Source organism: Scyliorhinus canicula, chromosome 14 (genome assembly GCF_902713615.1).
Source record: "Scyliorhinus canicula chromosome 14, sScyCan1.1, whole genome shotgun sequence".
Classification (NCBI taxonomy): domain Eukaryota; kingdom Metazoa; phylum Chordata; class Chondrichthyes; order Carcharhiniformes; family Scyliorhinidae; genus Scyliorhinus; species Scyliorhinus canicula.
In genome coordinates, this window is record NC_052159.1 from 94,962,569 (window position 1) to 94,981,886 (window position 19,318).

At 48.7% G+C, this 19,318-nt stretch overlaps 1 long non-coding RNA gene across 1 annotated transcript in view; it reads right to left on the reverse strand.

Annotated features, from left to right (window-relative positions):
• Window positions 1-1,419: 1,419 nt before the first annotated feature.
• The window catches only part of LOC119977844, a 47,702-nt gene continuing 29,803 nt past the window's right edge, over window positions 1,420-19,318 (reverse strand). The window contains exon 3 of the long non-coding RNA XR_005463294.1: window positions 1,420-1,849. This is a non-coding gene — a long non-coding RNA (uncharacterized LOC119977844). The remainder of the gene's footprint in view (window positions 1,850-19,318) is intronic.

Below are 19,318 nucleotides of genomic sequence, written 5' to 3' on the forward strand. Positions count from 1 at the left end.
AGGGAAGTTTTCTATATTAAAAAGAGTTACAATTTATTAACAAGTGCTGTGTTATGCTGCTTCGGCCACCTCGCAGTGGCTGTCAAATTTGTCCAGGATGGCTTGGTACTTTGTTTTGTCTTGCCCTTCGGAAAAGTGAAAGGAGTTGAAGATCTCTATCGCATGGTCACCCGCAGTGATGAGTAGAAGAGCTATCTTCTGAGCATCGGTTGTGCCATTGAGTTTGGATGCTTCCACGTACAGTTGAAATTTCTGCTTGCATGATCGCCAGTTGGCACTAAGATTGCCGGTGGTCCTGAGCTGATGAAAGCCTGAATCTTGTCCATTGTGCCTGCATTCAGTAGCTGGTTGTCACGGATCTTGCTGAGTTGAACTGAATAGATTGAACAGTCACTCATGGTATCATGTTGTGTTATGCTGCTTCGGATAACACAGGCTGTTACTTGATGCAGTCTTAACTAAAGGATGCTCCAGACTCTGAAATGAGTTCAACGCGTTAATTGAACTATTGAGACAGTTCTCAAATGAGTTTGTCTCTCTGCTAATCTAACTGTAGTAACTCAGTCTAACTGTACCAGCTTGCTCTAAGCCACGTGCTGGGGTGTAATGCTGCTGATCAACCCTGTCTAACTCTCTAGATATCTGTCTGTGGAAAGAGGCAGGGTGTGAGTGGCTCATCCCTTTTATAGTGTTTATGTCATGCCTCCTTGTGGTGATGCCACATCTGAGTGTGCTGACTGCCCATTGGTTGTGTCCTATTCTGAGTGCTCATTGGTTGCATGCTTGCATATCATGACACTAGTCTCTTGGTTTCTTTAATTCTCTGGTTCCAAGTATCTAGGCTGAAAACCATTATGCTTCCATCTAAATCACATGGACCAAATCACTGTCCCCATCTCTCCCAAGACTGGCCCTCAGAAAGTCTCTTTGAGCACAAAGAACAGAATCCTGCCAGACAAATCCACATCACTGATCTTGGACTTAGGCTCATTGGACTTCACCTGATTGCAGTATTTTATCCTGCACTGGACTTTTTCTGGCACATTCTGTCATCGGTTGATTTTTTCCATCTCATTGCTCATTGGCCAGTGCCATATTTGCTCACCTCAAGGCATACAGGTCACAGTATTGACCATCTTTACTGTCATTCAGAGACAGGCAAGGCTTGGATTTCAATTCAGCCATTACAGGCGTGTCTTTATAGTTTCAAAAGTACTAAGGCTGTTAAGCAGTGAGTAATTTCTGTAGTTTCATGCCTTGCACCTTTGCATTCTGTGGGGTGAGGGCGGGAGGGTGTTATGCCACTGGGGGCAAGGTGTCACATCACTGGGGGGGGGGGGCAAGACATCATGGCAGGGGGCGCAGAAACAAAGGTGAGGGCGGGCTCCCCAAAGTGTAAGCCCACTTCTAACATATTGGGCTGGATTCTCCGCTGGCGCGTTTCTCCGTTTTGCCGTGCCCCGGGGGTTTCCCGATGGTGTGGGGCTGCCCCACAATGGAGAAACCCCATTGACCGGCCGGCGTAATGGATAATCCCGTCAGCGAGTCGAGGCATAAATGTGGCGTGGCGGGGTGGAGAATCCAGCCCATTGTTACAGACATCAGGGCATAGCTACAGTTCCTCTCATCTTCTCCCAGTGAATGACATTTCCATGATTTATCTCCTTATGCAAATATTCAGTAGTTATTGTTAGAGTTGACAATTTATTCCACAAAGGCGATTGGCAAAAGAGCAAAAGGCAACATAAGGAAAGACAATTTTCAGTGCAGCATGAGGTTTGGATCCAGAATGCCTTGCCTGAGAAGGTGGAGGAGGGAGATTCAATCACGGCTTTTAAAGGATAAGCACCTGAAGAGAAAAGAATTATTGGGTTACAGGAAACGAGCTGAGCAGTCGGACCAGCTGATTTGCTCTTGCAATGTGCTGGCAGAGACACAACAGGCCAAATGGCCATTCTATGCTATGATTTACTTCATCCTGGTCAAGGGAATGGGTAGAAAGCTATCTGTTCAAAGAGTCTCTCTGTGTAGCTCTGTTATTTACAGCAGGTAATGCATACAAACATGTGACCCAGGAGGTCTCACCATCCAACTCTGTCTCCATTCCTATGGTGAAAATGTTTTATCTCCGCCAACCTACTTTCCCAACTATAGCTTCTCATAAGTGAGATGCCAAACTTTGCAGATAATCCTATGGACAGCAACCCGACACCCACCCCTGGCTGTTCTCTCGGCACCCTGCCCATCGCACCCCTAGCCCCGTTCGCATCCATATGGACGGTGGCATTCTGTATGATCAGGCGATACAGAGGGTGGGTAGTGGGGTGTGCAGCAAGATGGTGGCCTTGAATGTCGCGGCAACGGTGGGCCATGGCTTGATGCCTGTTCCCAGGGCTGGGGGAAGGGGGGATGGGGTCAGCCAGACACTAGGGCTACCCCCTGGTCACACCCCCCACCCCCCCATCTCCCCCCACAGCCAGCCCTGACATGGTCGTGCCTCTGCATGTCTGACCTCCTCTCCTCTTATCTCTTCCTCATCAGTCACGGCGCCTGCTTCCCAATTTTTTAAACCAAATGTGAACCACGCTGTCGGGAATTCCCCTGGCTGAGGCGGGTCATCATGGAGGCCTCAGAGAATATTGGGTCAGGCCCGCTAATGGTATGCAAATAGTGTTTACTGTACGTGCAGAGTAGAATGCATTGATGCCGCTGTTCAGGCACCGGAGCATGGCAATCTGGCATCCACCCGGCACAAGCCACAATTTTGGCTTCGTGATTGATTGTCCGCCCAATCGCATTTCCCAATTTTGACATCGGCTAACGGAGAATCCCGTCCCACGGCTTTCCAAGCTCCAATAAAAATACACTAGCGCTGGTCATGTACTTTTATTTGGTCTTCCATTCTCCTTTACATGGAAGACGCAGAACAATGAGAATGTTTTTGACAGGGGTAAAACGCTTTGGAATGAGAATCACTGAAAAGTTTACCCACCTTCCTGGTTGATAAATGTGCAGGAGCAGAACATACATGTGGGGAAATAGGAACAAAAAATGGAGATCAAGGAACCTTCCAAAGAATGGAATAAAGCTTAGATGGAAGTTTTGCCTTTTGTTGAAAACTGCAGATGTACAAAACCATGTGAACATTGTTTGTGACTGTGTAGTATTTGTATCTTTATGCAAACAAGAATCTATAAATCTGCAGGTAATTATGACTATATCATAGTATGTATATCGCTAATTTTACACCTGCCATCATCCATTGTCTAACCTTGAAGTTGGATTCAGTACTGCCCGATATCAAGCTGTGCTTTATTGCTTCATTAGCTTATAAATAAACTGACACAATAAAGCAATCAATGAATGAATATCATACAGCGCATATTCCAATTGACCCAACAATTTCTGAAAAAGGCATTGATAAAAATGTGCATGTTTGCTCGTTTCGTTCCAAGGTCATGGCAGCACAGCTGAAGGCTTTGAGAGTTAAAGCATTGCGAGATGTATATTGATAAGGCAACTCTAGATCCATCATGTTCACCATGACTGAGAGGCTCCCAATCATGGTGACAATTGTAGCCATCTAAGATGGACACTGGGCTACAAAATGGAGAACTGCTAAGATTGCAGGGAAAAACAGTCTTAGTGAGGACAAACAGCTTGCAGAAGACTGTTTTGCATTCTGCACGTACAGAAACCAGTTTCTGGCCAGGTGCAGAGTTTCAGCCAAAGGTGCAAATGGGAAACAGATCTGCATAGTAATGAGGTGATCCAGATCCAGACCCCGGACAATAGAAACATTTAAGTATCAATGGATACTTTTCCATAGACGCCCAGACAGAATGGCGCCAAAGCAACCAACACAAAGAGCCGTAGGGACCGCCCCACCCATCGAGGAACGACCCTCAGATTGGGGAGTTTGAAAGATATCGATTGGGAAAGACCCAATCGATACCTAGCAGGTGAAAGAACCCGCCCCAAGGGGGCACGGACTTCTAGGACCTATAAGAGTAGGTCCCGCACATGGTTCGGTCTGTTTTGCTCCGGCCTAGATCTGTTTTGCTCCGGCCTAGATCTGTTTTGCTCCGGCCCAGATCTGCTGTTGCTTCCAGACTCCGGCCCAGATCTGTTACATCGCATCCTGACTCCAGTTTCATCACCGGCCATTGAGCATCAGCCATCGAACTGTAAGTGCCAACACAACGATCGCTACATGATCCAGACCTTGCTAGATCTTGACAACTTTGCCAATCAGAAAGTTACAGACCAAGAACGGGACGAAGGCCTTGCTCCCTGACCTTGCCTGTTCCTGTCTAGATAAGTATTTAGTTGTTTAGTATTAGAAGTAAGTTAGTCTCTTTAGCGTATGCATGTGTATTTATTATATTAAACACCAATCGTTTGGACTTACTAATCGGTGTACGGATTTATTACTTTGAACCTGACCTTGATATACTTGTGACGGTGTCTCAATACGGCACCTGGCGACTCCGAGCATAATTACACATACAGAGCCATAGTAGTGTTAAGCACACGGCCTTTAAACGGAGGCGTGTTAATCACACTCCAGTAAAACGAGCAACACAATAGTGGGATTTATTTTTTAAACTTAGAGAACCCAATTATTTTTTGACCTTTTAAGGGGTACTTTAGCGTGGCCAATCCAACTATCCTGCGCATCTTTCTGAGTTGTGGGGGTGAGGCCCACTTCGACACAGGGGGCGGGGGGTGGAATGTGCAAACTCCACACGGACAGTGACCCAGGGCCGGAATCAAACCCGTGTCCTCGGCGCTGTGAGGCATCAGTGCTAACCACCGTGCTGCCCATGAAAAGAATGTAAATGTCTGCAAATCGGAGCACCTGGTCCTAAACACGGTATTGCCTATTTTTGAGGGGGTGGGATGCATTTAACACATGAATGATTAATGGGGCCAGCTAACCATTTAAATTATCAACTCCTGCAGTTAAGCGAGATTTTGGTAGTCCAGGGGTTGGAAATCTGATTGGTACAGATTAAACAAGTTCTGAACTTAGTGAATTTGTGTGGATAGCTAGGGTATCCCTTTGGTTCCAGGATACCTTTCGGGGCACTCAGGTGCCCTTTGGAAGTATTAAATGTTGACATAAATGTGCATAAAAAGTGCATAAACACATTACTGTCAAGTTCTCTGGAACTGTCAATGGACTTGTCAAAAGCAATTGTCTAAATTGTCAGTAGCATCTGCCAAAAGGGCCCGTCAATGGGAGCTGTCATGGCTTTAAAAATCCAGCCCTTTAAATCTTTGAAAAATTGTCTGGTGTGTTTTTTTTTTAATGATTTCTTACATCATTTTCTCTGTTGACAGAAGCCTGAGGGCTTCCATAACTGGATTACCTTGCGTGACTAATTTCACAACCACCTATTGTCACAGTAGGATGTCTTCCATTTCTCAGTTTGATAGCGATAAATGATCATAGACTCTTGATGTGGGCTATGAATTGCAATGTTTTTTGTTGCAAGGGATTGTGCATTTAAGTGAAATGTTTCTTGTCATCAAGCTTGATTTAGTTGAAGGAATGCAAATGTAATAAATGTGTTTTTATGAATTAATTTTTTTAATATAAGGAAGTGTACAATAGACACTTAGAACATGTTTTTATAGAACTTTGTTTTAACTTGTCTTTGCTTGAGTCCTGAGGTTTGCCCATGATGTATACTAGGTGACTTAGCATGGTAGGTGTAAGGGAATAGTGGTGGATGCGGCTATGGGAAAGCATGAGTTGACACTAGGTTGGCAAAGGGTCATAGAGGACCATGGGTATAGGTGACATGGAGGGTATGACAAACCATGATGGTGAGTACGGGTATGAGGTGGCATGGGTTGGCATGGATGGGGCATGAAGAATGTGTAAGGAGGTGAGGGCTGAGGACTGGAGGGATGTTTTATGTTTTAATCTTCATTTTTGACACTGTGCCAGAGCCCCCGAGGTAGGCCTTCCACCTGCCACCCACTATTCCAGCCTGCAGCCTCCAGACCAAAAATCCAACAGCCAGGCAGCCATTTTTAAAAAAATATTTTTATTCTCCTCCTTTTTCACAATTTCTCTCCTGAATTTACACCCAACAACAATCAATAACCAACAACAAATATCTCAAAGCCCATAACAGTAACAATGATCCCATCCTCCCACCATGCCCAAACATCAGCCCCCATGTTAACATAAACAAATGACAAAGGAAAAAAGGAATGAGGGATTACCCATAGCCATCTTTAACAGACATAGCCCCCCTCCCACACCCCCCCCCCACCCATCCCCCCCACCCCACCCACCCATCCCCCCTAAACTAATGTTCGATGTTATCCAGATCTTGAAAGTGCATAATAAATAGTGCCCATGACTTGTAGAACCCCTCCAAGCTTCCCCTCAGTTTGAACTTAACCTTCTCAAAGGTCAAGTATTCCAACAGGTCCCCTTGCCACGCCAGGGCACAGGGTGGAGAGGCCGCTCTCCATCCCAGCAGGATGTGCCTTCGGGCGAAAAACGAGGCGAAGGTTCTGATATCTGCCTCCGCACCCGTTTCCAACCCTGGCAGGTCCTACACCCCGAATATGGCCTCCCGCGGTGACCCGGGTCCAGCTTCAAATGCACCACCTTGGAAATTACCTCCTTCCAGTACTCCCCTGGCTTTGGACATGACCAAAACAAATGAACCCCCCCCCCCCCCGCTACAAGCATCTTCTACTCCTTCAAAGAATCGGCTCATCCTCGCCCTCATGAGCTGTGCTCTGTATACCACCTTCAGCTTTCTCAGCCCCAACCTCGCACATGAGCTGGAGGCATTCACTCTCCGGAGCACCTCACACCAGACCCCCTCCTGTATAACCTATCCCAACTCTTCTTCCACTTCGCTTTGATCCCCTCCAGTGGCGTCATATCCTTTTCCAACATAGCTCCGTATACCGCTGACACTGTCCCCTTCTCCAGTCCCCTTGCTGCCAGCACCTCCTCCAACAACGTGGAGGCCGTTTCCTCCGGGAAGCTCTGTATCTCTTTCCTGGCAAAGTCCCGAACCTGCATATACCTAAACATTTCTCCCTGCTCCAGTCCATACTTCATACTCCAGCTCCTTCAATCCTGCAAATCGACCCCGTAGAAACAAATCTTTTAGAGTCTTAATCCCCTTCTCTTCCCATTTCCGAAAGCTTCCGTCCCACCTCCCTGGCTCAAATCTGTGGTTCTCCCGGATCGGCATTTTCCTCGACCCTGCCCCCAACCCGAAGTGTTGGCGAAACTGCCTCCAGATTTTCAATGAAGTTATTACTACAGGACTCCCTGAGTATTTCCCCGGAGCTATCGGGAGCGGGGATGTTGTTAGTGCCTTCAGCCCTGACCCCCTGCACAAACTCTCCTCCATTCTGACCCACTGGGAATCAACCCCTCTGACCCAGCTCCCCAGCTTCTCCACATTCGCCGCCCAGTAGTAGTACATCAGGTTCGGGAGACCCAAACCCCCTGCCTGCCTTCCCCTCTGTAGCAGCACCTTCCTCACTCTGGTCACCTTCCCTCCCCATATGAACGAGGTAATCCTTCCCTCAATCTCCCTGAAAAAAGACTTTGGCAGGAAAATTGGTAGGCATTGAAAAATAAACAGAAATCGCGGCAACACATTCATTTTAACCGCCTGCACCCGACCCGCCAGTGACAGAGGGAGACCATCCCACCTCACCAGGTCGGCTTTCACTCTCCCCACCAAACAAGTTCAGCTTGTACCCCGAGAAAGACCCAAATACCTGCAGCAACTCCAATATTCCTCCTATCGACGCACTCGGCTCTGACACATACAGCAGCAAGTCGTCGGCATACAAGGACACCCTATGCTCTACCCCCCCCCCCCCTCACTATTCCTTTCCATGCTCCTGAACTTCTTAATGCGATGGCCAACGGCTCAATCGCAAGCGCAAACAGCAGGGGGGACATAGGACATCCCTGCCTCATCCCACGGTGGAGAGAAAAGTCTCTCGAACCTGCTGACAATCTTAAACAATTGGCTCATAGGATTTCTGTACAAAAATTCCACTGGTGATTGACAACCTAAATTATGAAAAGCATTATTGTTCTTAATTAGAGAATAATCAACCTATGTTTATTCTTCGACTTATTCCAAAAGGATTCTTCTCATTTGTATTGACAGTTACCATCGGAATGTTCCCAGTGGATAAAGCAGGAAATTCTAAAATTAACAGCCACCAGTCTATGATTACAAGCGAGAAACCATTGCAACTAAAAATAGCACTTGTTTGGCTACCTTGAAGCAGATTCTAGAGGACAGAGAGGAGGCAATGTGGGAAAAGTCCAATATTAAAGTTCAAAGATCTATGGTGGGTTGAAATTGGTTTGTCCACATTTTGTAGCATCTGTGAGCCAGTGTCCAAGTTCAGAGGTAGTTGCGGAGAGGCTGTGGGCCCAGGAGTCATTTGAGGGACAGAGAATCAGTGCAATTGCTGCTCAGATTGTCAAGTAGATTCAGAGGCCTGAGGAGAAAATGATGAATCAACCATGAGTCAGCAGAGGTTATTCTCAGAGCCTCGGAAAGCTACCTAGTGAATAGAAGTGAAGTGTTAGCTGTGCAAGACATCAAAATTGGTGGACTCGTAAATTAAAGCAGAGGACCAAGAGCAATGAAGTCCAGGGAGTCGCATCCATGGGATCAGCGCAGATGAGGGAGGTAGTCTGAGGAACAGATGTAGGGAGGTGAAGGACACTCAAGATCAGAAGAAGCAAAGGAAATTGAGCAGCAAATCCAGCCCAACCCAGTGAAGGGTGATGGAAGAGTGCGTGTGGACAAATGAACAGAACTGAGACAAGAGCCATACTGTTACAATCTCAATGGAGGTCACGGGGTGTGGACCAGCCGGTTCCCCGTGACCTTCATGGAATATGAACTTCCCCTGTAATGGAGCGGAACTTCCCCTTTAACGAGGGGAGCCCTCATAGTATAAAAACCCTGATCTGTGTGCAGGTTGAGGACGGAGACCCTTCGGGGAGTGGAGGGTTACTGGGTACAGAGAATAAGAGTATTATTGAAACCAGCTGGCTTTCCATATATGTTCACTCTGCATGGATTGGACACACATGAAGCAAACTGCAGAAAAATAGAGATAGTTTAGCATCATGGTAGGGCAGCATGGTAGCACATTGGTTAGCACAGTTGCTCCACATCTCCAGGGTCCCAGGTTCAATTCCCGGCTTGGGTCACTGCCTATACATTCTCCCCGTTTCTGCGTGGGTTTCCTCCCACGGTCCAAAGATGTGCAGGTTTGGTGGATAGGCCATGCTAAATTGCCCTTAGAGTCCAAAAAGGATAGGTGGGGTTACTGGGTTACAGGGATAGCTTAGAAGTGTGGGCTTAAATGGAGTGCGCTTTCCAAGAGCCGGTGCAGACCCGATGGGTTGAATGGCCTCCTTCTGTACTGTAAATTCTATGATTATATGATCATGGGAGCAGAATCCAGAGCAGGGAAAGAACCAGCAGGAACAGATCAGAACTAGACAGTGTACCAGAAGAAAAGCCAAAAAATTGTATCCACAGCAGCAGACGAGGTAAAACATAAATTATTTTGCAAATTCCTTTGAATGATTACAAAACCCTGTGTATTTAAATGTTGCAGTGAAGGCTGAATTATCCTTTAATTAGCTGGGATGTTGATCATAATTTGTCTGAGTTGGCTGATATGCTGACCTGTAGCCATTGCCATTGAGAAAACATTCCTATCTACAAATAGTATGATGTTGTGAAGGTAATAGTGCACGAATGATATAAAGTCACTGTTACAAAAACAAAGTACTTCAGGTGCTGGAAATCTGAAATAAAATCAAAATATGCTGGAAATGTGATGCACTATCAATGACGAAGAGACGTGAGTAGAGAGTAATCGATGCTTTATTATGCAGAGTTGTGGAGACTCCCGCAGCTGCTGCCGAAATGGCTGCAGCTTGGAGAGCACACACATTTATACTCCGCCTACTGGGCGGAGCCAGCAGGCAGGATCTACCCCCGTACCTGTAGTACAGGGGCCTTACCGTAATACCCACGTATGCAGTATACACAATATAACAGTGGTGACTACGGTGTCTTGAGCAGTATGTGAGGTTGATGGAGCGGCGGGTGGGAGATTCCTCACTCTTCCATTGGGTGTGTTGTTGAAGTCCGAACAAATGGAAATCTTAGAAATCATTTAATTTAATGTGAATTTCCACATTTGCATATTAATCTCACCGTATGAACCCTTGAAAAAGTTATGCCTTGCTCAGCAAAGTGCGACTGAGTCTTTAACAGAGCAATAAGTTCATCATTATTGAAAACCAATTTCTCTGGCCTAACAAACAAATTTTATATTTGTGGAATGTTGCATTTTTTATTATTATAAATTAACAGATGTATTAAATAATAATTTCTTTCAAATTTGTTTGCGGTATCCAATCTGCTACTATAATTCTATATTTATGTCCCTGTCTTTGTTTTGCTGGCTGAAATAATGATTTAAAAAGTGAACAATGATCAGTTTTATTTTCCTTTTCTGTAGGTGAGAATTCTTTGATGTAGTCAGCTGTTCAGCCCACCTGATGACATCACTATTACTGGATGCCGGAGATTCCCTCCAACTGAGGTCGGAGTGGAATTAAGGTTGGGAAAGGTGAAACCCCCACCGTGGAATTGCGAGATCTTTGTGGAAGCTTTCGGCAAAATCAACAAACCACAAAATCCAGACCAATGTGTATCTGACACTGAAACTTAAACAGGTAAATCTCTAGAAAACAGAATGCCTTTAGTTATCAGAATCTCTGCCATCCAGTAATAGTGATATCATCAAGTGGGCTGAACAGCTGACTACATTAAAGAATTCTCACAGATAGCAAAGTAAAACACTCTGATCATTGTTCACTTTGCAATCATTTTTTCAGATAACAAGTCTCACTTTAGAGTAGAATCATAGAATAGTGGCATTACAGAAGGTGGCCTTACGCCTATCATGTCCAGTTGGCTCTCTGCTAGAGTAATTCAGCTGGTCCCACATTCCCACCCTTTCCCGATAGCAATGTCAAACTTTTCTCCAGATAAATATCCAATTCCTTTTTGAAGGCCATGAAGCCATTTACCTCCACCATACTCTCAGACAGTGCATCCTAACCACGTACTGTAAAAAACAGATATCCTCAACTTGCCCTTGTTTTTGCCATTTACCTCAAATTAGTGTCCTCTGGTTCTCAGCACTTCCACCAATAGCACCAATTAATCTCAACACGGTCCAGACCCTTCGTGATTTTAAAAAAGCTTTATCGAACCTCCTCTCCACCTTCTCTTCTCCAAGCCCTAACTTGCTCCCCATCCACCACCATTCAATCTCTGTACCACTGGCGCACAGTGGCGATAATGCATACCATCTACAAGGTGGATCATAGCAACCCACCAAGGCTCCTTCTGCGGTACCCTCCAAATCCATTAACCCTACAACCTAGAAGGACAAGGCGGGCTGATGCATGGAAACATCATCACCAGCAGGTTCTCCTCTAAGTCACACACCATCCTAAATAATAAAACTAGTAATAATAATCTTTATTGTCACAAGTCGGCTTACATTAACACTGCAATGAAGTTACTGTGAAAAGCCCCTAGTCGCCATACTGCAACGTCTGTTCGGGTACATGGAGGGCAAATTCAGAATGTCCAAATTACCTAACGGCACGTCTTTCGGGACTTGTAGGAGGAAACCCACGCAGACACAGGGAAAATGTGCAGACATCGCACAGACAGTGACCCAAGCCAGGAATCGAACCTGGGATCCTGGAGCTGTTAAGCAACTGGATCATTTGTAATGGGCGAGCGGCGATTCTCCGGCCCAGATGGGCCGAGCGACCTGCCCAATATGACGTGTTCACGCCGGTGCCGTCCACACCTGGTCGCTGCTGGCGTGAACAGCACGCGAACGCTGCGGGGGCGGCCGGTGGAGGGGGGATTGAGCATCGGGGAGGCGCTCAAAAGGGGTCTGGCCCACAATCAGTGCCCACCGATCGGCGGGTCGGCCTCTCTCCGCCGCCCTGCAAGATCATCCGACATTTCTTGCAAGGCGCCCGCGGGAGGACAGCAACCGCGCATGTGTGAGTTGGCTCCGGCCAACCTGCACATGTGCTGGTGACGTCATTTATGCCGCGCTGGCCGCGTAATTTAAGCGCCACCGCTTTTACGCGGTGCCAAGGCCCGTAAATGCCGCGGCGCCACTCCTAGCCCCCCGGGGTGGGAGAATAGGGGGCGAGGAGCGGCCTCCGACGCCGGAGTGAAACACTCCAGTTTTCACTCCGGCGTCTGCACTTTGTCTCCCGGCGGGAGAATCCCACACCATGTGTTTCTTAGGAATGGTATCGGCCTAAATAGGTATAGCTACATATTTGTTCACACTGACGTCGACTCACACAACTGCAACCCATTCCATTGGACAGTCTCCAGTTGACTGACCAATCAATCAAAATGAAATAAGTGTGTTGAAATATATATGACATGCAATAGAATCATAGTATGGAGGTCTTGTGATATAATGGCTGACACCCTTGCCTCTAAGCCAGGAGGCCTGGGTTTGAGTCCCACTCCAGGACTTGGTGGCCATAGAAAGTGTGTTTGTAACATGGACAAACAAGTTGATTATCAACCTGCCAATCCTTCCAACACACTTATGGTCGGTGGTAAAAGTGGGAGAATCTCCAATTTCTGCCATGCCTTGATGTCGAGTGGCACATCTCAAGCTATAGCCTCTGGCAACATGTTCCAGGAAAAATCAGTGATGGGAAACAGACAGTGATGGGAAACAGGCATGCTTTGTTTGCCTCATGCATCATTAAATGTAGGAAACCTCTAGGTCTAAGTAACTAATCAGGGAAGGATGCTGCTTTCTTCGAGTCCGAGGCGAGTGGATGAGAGAAACTACTTTTATTATGAAGTAATGACATGTACAATATTCTTCAGATCCCAGCCAGATCGGAGGCATCAGTTCCAAACCTGGCCGACCTTTATGTTACAGGTTATTAGAGCCTCATGAGCTCCCGCCCCTCAGCGGGGTAGCTTATACCCAATGAGACTCACAGAGAGGCTAATTGCTTCTACCCAGTTGGTCTTTGTGGGTTACAACAGCACAATGTATCCTTGGCTCAATACATAGAGTAAGAGCAAAAAACTTAAGCTGAAACTTTAAGAAGGAGTTAGGTCCCCACTAAAGTATAAGGCTGTACAATTCTAGGCACCATACTTTAGAAAGGATATCTCGGCCTCAGAAACGGTGCATGTGGAAATTTACTGGGATGGTACCAGGAATGGAAGGCTGATGTGAAATACTGGATAAACTGGATTGATCTCCTTCCAATAGAGAGGGATAAGGAAAAAAATGATAGGTGTGTTCAAAATTTTAAATGATTTTGATGGAGTAAATAAGCAAAAGGTGTTTCTCATGGCAGAAGAGCCAGTTGCCCGAGGACATAGATTTTAAGGAAATTGATAAAAGAACCAGAGATGAGATGGGTAAAATTTTTATAATTTAGAATACAATGCCTGAAAGGCTGGTTGCAGGAGATTCATTAATAACTTTCAGAAATCTATTGCTATTTGATGTGAAATATAGTGCAGGGTGGACCTCCAGTAATGGGGACATGCTGAGCGGATGCCCAAAAGGTGTCTCTCCTCCGTGAAACTCAAAATTAGGCAATTTTAACCCCAAATAGCCCACTAAACCCAGGGGAATAAACCCCACCCTCCTCCAACACCACCATAATGAAAGAAACATGCCAAGCAACAACAAACTGAGGAGCCGAAGAGATGGCCGAAGCAGTGAAAGCTGGGAAAGAAAGACTGAGGCAATGGCGAACACGCGGGGTGACGAGGTCCCGCCAAACCCGAACGGGATGGACGCCAGAACATATGCCGGGCTACCTCACAATGAATGAATGTAGGGAATTCCTAACACAGGAACTCCCAAGAGTTCAAAAACGGCATCAAATGTGAAATGATGGCGATGGTGAAAGTGGCGGTTATGGAGGTGTTGTTCCCACTTCAAGAAGCTAATGCGCGATCAATGAACACAGAAACGAAGGAGTAGTCCGAATCGAAGGCTTTAATCTACAAGAAGTGTGCCCAGCAGCAGGAGTACAGAAATGACCTGCCTGCTGGGAAACACGGGTTCTTATACTCCGCCTCGTAGGCGGAGCTACCTTCCTCTCGACCAATGAGAAGACAACACTTGGGCCAATGGGCAGCGAGCCTTCTACACCAATAGCAGCTTAAGCTCCCAGGTACCGTAATACCCCGAGTCATACTACCACATTTACCCTTTGTTGAGAAAGGAACCCGGGGGGGGGGGCCTTTGAGAAGCCAGGGAATGGGGGGGGGGGGGGGGGTGTCCCGTGCGAGTGGGATAAGAGCCTTGTAGTATGACTAGTGATGTGGGATCATACCTCTTCAACGGTGGCTGCCCACTGCCCGTAACTATATACAGGGGCGTGTTAGAACACAGTAACTATTTACAGAGTTGGAAAACGAGAACACAAACAAGAAAAAGTCCATTAACAGGTCATATTGACTCGATCAGCCGATCGGGGGCCTTGGACGTCCTCTGTGACCTGCGGAGCTTCACTGGAGATGTTGGAGAGGCGGGCGTCCGTGACTCCGGGAGCGATGATCCGGTCCTCGTGGCTGCGTCCGAACACCTATGCGGAGCTGGTGAGGGCCGGGCCATGTGGGGAGGCGTCTGGTCCTCTAGGTGGCGCGGGTGAGGGGGTTGGCGGGCCAGGGAGGGGAGCGCCTGCGGGAAGCAGTTGCGGCTGGAGGGGGGGGGGGGGGGGGCTGGCGCCGGGGGTGATGGCGGGGATCTGGCGGACGCCAGAGACCGTCTCCTGTCGGCCGTCGGGGTACTCAACATACACGTATTGCGGGTTCGCGTGGAGCAGTGGGACCCTCTCGGCCAATGGGTCCGACTTGTGCACCCGCACGTGTTTCCGGAGCAGGATGGGCCCAGGGGCAGCAAGCCGGGTCGGGAGCGGGGTCCCTGAGGAAGACTTCCTGGGGAAGACAAGAAGGCGTTCGTGAGGCGTTTGATTGGTAGATGTGCAAAGCAGTGACCGGATTGAGTGGAGGGCGTCAGGGAGGACCTCTTGCCAGCGGGAGACTGGGAGATTTATGGACCGTAGGGCCAGCAGGACGGTCTTCCAGACCGTCCCTGTATATAGTTACGGGCAGTGGGCAGCTCCATCAGGGGGCGCATGCGTTCCATGTCGGGGCCTATCACTCCATTTCGCACTACGTAGCCGAGGATGGCTAGACGGTCGGAGCTTTGCGGTTTGGAGGAATTTGCGGTGATTGGTGTTGTGGTCCTGCTGATCGTGGCCGCAGATGGTGACATTATCGAGATACAGGAAGGTTGCCCGTAAACCGTATTGGTCAACCATTCGGTCCATCTCCCTTTGGAATACCGAGACCCCGTTTGTGACACGGTAGAGCCGCCCGTCCGCTTCGAACGCAGTGTACATGCGATCGCTTGCGCGGATGGGGAGCTGGTGGTAGGTAGACCTGAGGTCCACCGTGGAGAAGACCTTGTACTGCGCGATCCTGTTGACCAGGTCGGATATACGGGGGAGAGGGTACGCATCCAGCTTCGTAAACCTGTTGATGGTCCGACTGTAGTCTATGACCATCCTATTCTTCTCTCTGGTCTTTACCACCAGAACGTGTGCTCGCCAGGGGCTGTTGCTAGCCTCGATGACCCCTTCCTTCAGAAGCCGTTGGACCTCGGACCTGATGAAAGTCTGGCCCTGGGCACTGTATCGTCGGCTCCTGGTGCCGACAGGTTTGCAATCTGGGGTGAGGTTTGCAAACAAGGATGGGGGATCGACCTTGAGGGACGTGAGGCTGCAGATAGTGAGGGGAGGCATAGGGCCGCCGAATTTAAATGTTAGGCTCTGGAGATTACATTGGAAGTCTAACCCCAGGATTGCGGCCGCGCAGAGGTGGGAGAGGACGTAGAGTCTGTAATTTTTAAACTCCCTTCCCTGGACCGTGAGGTCCGCTATACAACACCCCGTGATCTATACTGAATGGGAGCCAGAGGCCAGGGCGATATTTTGCTTGACCAGGTAGACAGGGAGAGCGCAGCGTCTTACCGTGGTGGGGTGGACAAAACTCTCCGTGCTCCCGGAGTCCAGCAGGCAGGTCGTCTCGTGCCCGTTGAGCAGTATCCTTGTTGTTGCCATAGAGAGGGTGCGGGGTCGAGACTGGTCCAGAGAGACTGAAGCGAGTCGTGGCAGATAGTCGGAGTCTTCATCGGGCAGTGAGTAGTCACCCGCGGGGTCCTCGGAGCCGATCCAAGATGGCGGCGCCCGTCAGTCGCACATGGTGGGGGTGGACAAAATGGCGGTGCCCATCCCCCGCACGTGGCGTCAGAGGCGTAAAATGGCGGCACCCGGAGGTAACACGTGGCGATGGGGGATGGGGGCTTCGAGGTCCGCGGGCCGCAGAGGGCCCCTGGAGAGAGAGAGATGGGGGAGTCCCGCGGTCGCTGCCCGGGACAGCAGGGACTGCCTTGGCCTGGAAGACAGCCACAAAGTGGCCTTTCTTCATGCAGCCCTTGCAGGTTGCAGAACATTCTGGGCAACATTGTTGGGGGTGCTTCGCCTGGCCGCAAAAATAGCAGCGGGGCCTTGCAGGTTTTGCAGGGCACCCTGCGGCACAAGCCCGGGGGGAGTCCGAGTCTGTGGGGGAGAGAGACACCGAGTTCCATGCTGCTCAGGGGGCCGCCCCGCAGTCGGGGGTGTATGAGCGTGCGTTTCTGTTCGCGACATCTGGGGAGGTAGCGAGGGATAATGCCTCTGTGAGGCTCAAGGTTTCTCTTTCGAATAGTCTCTGGCAGATCTGCGAGTACTGCATTCCTGCAACAAAGGCGTCTCGGATGAGGAGTTCCGTGTGCTCACTAGCCGACACTTGTGGGCAGCCGCAGTTCCTCCCCAGTACAAGGAGGGTGCGGTAAAAATCATCCAGTGACTCACCAGGGATCTGCTGCCTTGTGGCTATTAAGTGCCAAGCATAGACTTGATTTACCGACCATATGAAGTGTCCTTTGAGCAGGTCCATGGCCGCGTCGTAGTCGGTCATGTCCTCGATGAGCGTGTATATGGCGGTGCCAACGCACGAGTGGAGGACGTTCCTGCTCCTTCGTCTGGACGTTTTCCGCCGTACTAAGGTAGCTGTTGAAACAAGCCAGCCAGTGCTTAAATGTGGCTGCTGCATTCGCTGCGTGGGGGTTGAGTCGTAGACACTCCGGCTCGATGCGGAGCTTCATCCTTTAAAATTTTGTAGATTAAATTGATGCGATGCAATCAATGGACACAGAAACGAAAGAGTAGACCGAATCGAAGGCTTTAATCTACAAGAAGTGTACCCAGCAGCAGGAGTACAGAAATGACCTGGCTGCTGGGAAACACGGGTTTTTATACTCTGCCTCGTAGGCGGAGCTACCTTCATCTCAACCAATGAGAAGACAACACTTGGGCCAATGGGCAGCGAGCCTTCTACACCAGTAGCAGCTCACACTCCCAGGTACCGTAATACCCCTAGTCATACTACCACAGAAGCGTTGGAAAAGAAGGAACGGCGTCGAGAGGCGCAGGAGGCTGGTGGAGCTGATCCACTGCTTTCCCAGTGGAGAACAGGTCCAAGTCCATTTGTAGCTTCTACCTATCTGCCAGTAGCTCAATGGTGGGGGTCGAGGCGTATCGACAATCTACCTCCAGTATGGAGTCGACCAGCTCTTGCCTGGCCGCCCTCTCCTTCCTATCTTTGCGCGCCTTGTACGCAATAATTTCCCCCTTATCACTGCCCTTGGTGTTTCCCAGAACGTGAAGGATGAGACCTCCCCGCTCTAGTCCGTGACATACCCATCTATGGCCTGTGATAGCTGTTTACAGAATGCCTTCTCAGAAAGGAGGGCCATGTCCACCCTCCATGGGGGGTGTTGTGTCTGACCCGTCTCCAAACTCACATCCACGTAATGTAGACCATGGTCGGAAATTGCGATCGCAGAGTACTCCGCTCCTACTACCCTTGGAAGCACTGCTTTCCCCACTACAAAGAAGTTGATCCTAGTCCTGTGTATCAGCTCCACCAGACTCAGGGGAATGTTTACAAACATGGAGACAAAGTCAGCCGCCTGCTGGCCCACCAGCTCAGAAAGCAGGCAGCCACGAGAGAGAAAGCCCAGGTTAGGGACAGCAGCGATAGGCTGGTCGCTACGCCAGAAAGGGTCAACAAGGCCTTTGTGACATTTTACTGGGGGCTGTACACATCTGAGCCCCCCCCCCCCCCCCCAAGGGGAACACGGGGATGAAACAGTTCCTTGATGAACTGGACATGCCGGTTGTGGGGGAAGAGAACGGATGGGGCCTGGAAGCACCATTAGAACTGGGAGAAGTCATGGAGAATATCAACTCCATGCAGGCGGGGCCAGATGCATTCCCAACTGACCTCTGCAAAATATTCGTGCCAGGATTGGCCCTGAACCTGCAGGCGATGCTCACAGACTAATCAGTAAGGGGCACCCAGCCACCAACACTGGCACAAGCCTCAATATCGCTGATACCCAAAAAGGACAAAGAACCCAACTGAATGTGGGTCCTGCAGACCCACCTCACTGCTCAGCATAGATGCAAAGATCCTGACAAAGGCCCAGGCAAGGCGGCTGGAGAGCTGTGTGCCAGAGGTAGTCGCGGAACACCAGACGGGCTTTGTCATGGGCAGACAGTTGACAGAGAACATCAGGCGCCTGCTTGTGGTATTGTGTGAGGCAAATAATGGCATGATGGGAAAACTAGTCAAGTCTTCTTGGTACAATTGAATTTAAACTGATTTCATATAACCTAAGGCACAGATACAAAATACACAGATACAAACAGCCGAGGTCAACATGACCTGAGAACTGGGTGACTCTGAAATTCTAGATAAGGCGTGTTCGTCATGAGACTAGAAGCAGTCTCAATACATACCAAGCTGAAAAACTGTCTCTTCCTGTACGAAAACAAATTTGTCCATTTCTTAAAATAAAGACAAGATAATGATATGAGACTCCAGACCCCTAAAGGTCAGCAAGGTGACGCCATTGTAACGATTATTACTTATGTTTTACTTTCGATCAAATTCCTGACCAAGCTGTATTCATGTTATCTTGATCCTATAATGTATAAAAATCACCTTATTCTTCTGTAATATCGCAGACTTGGGACGGACTCAGCAGTTTGTACTTGACTGCTTTC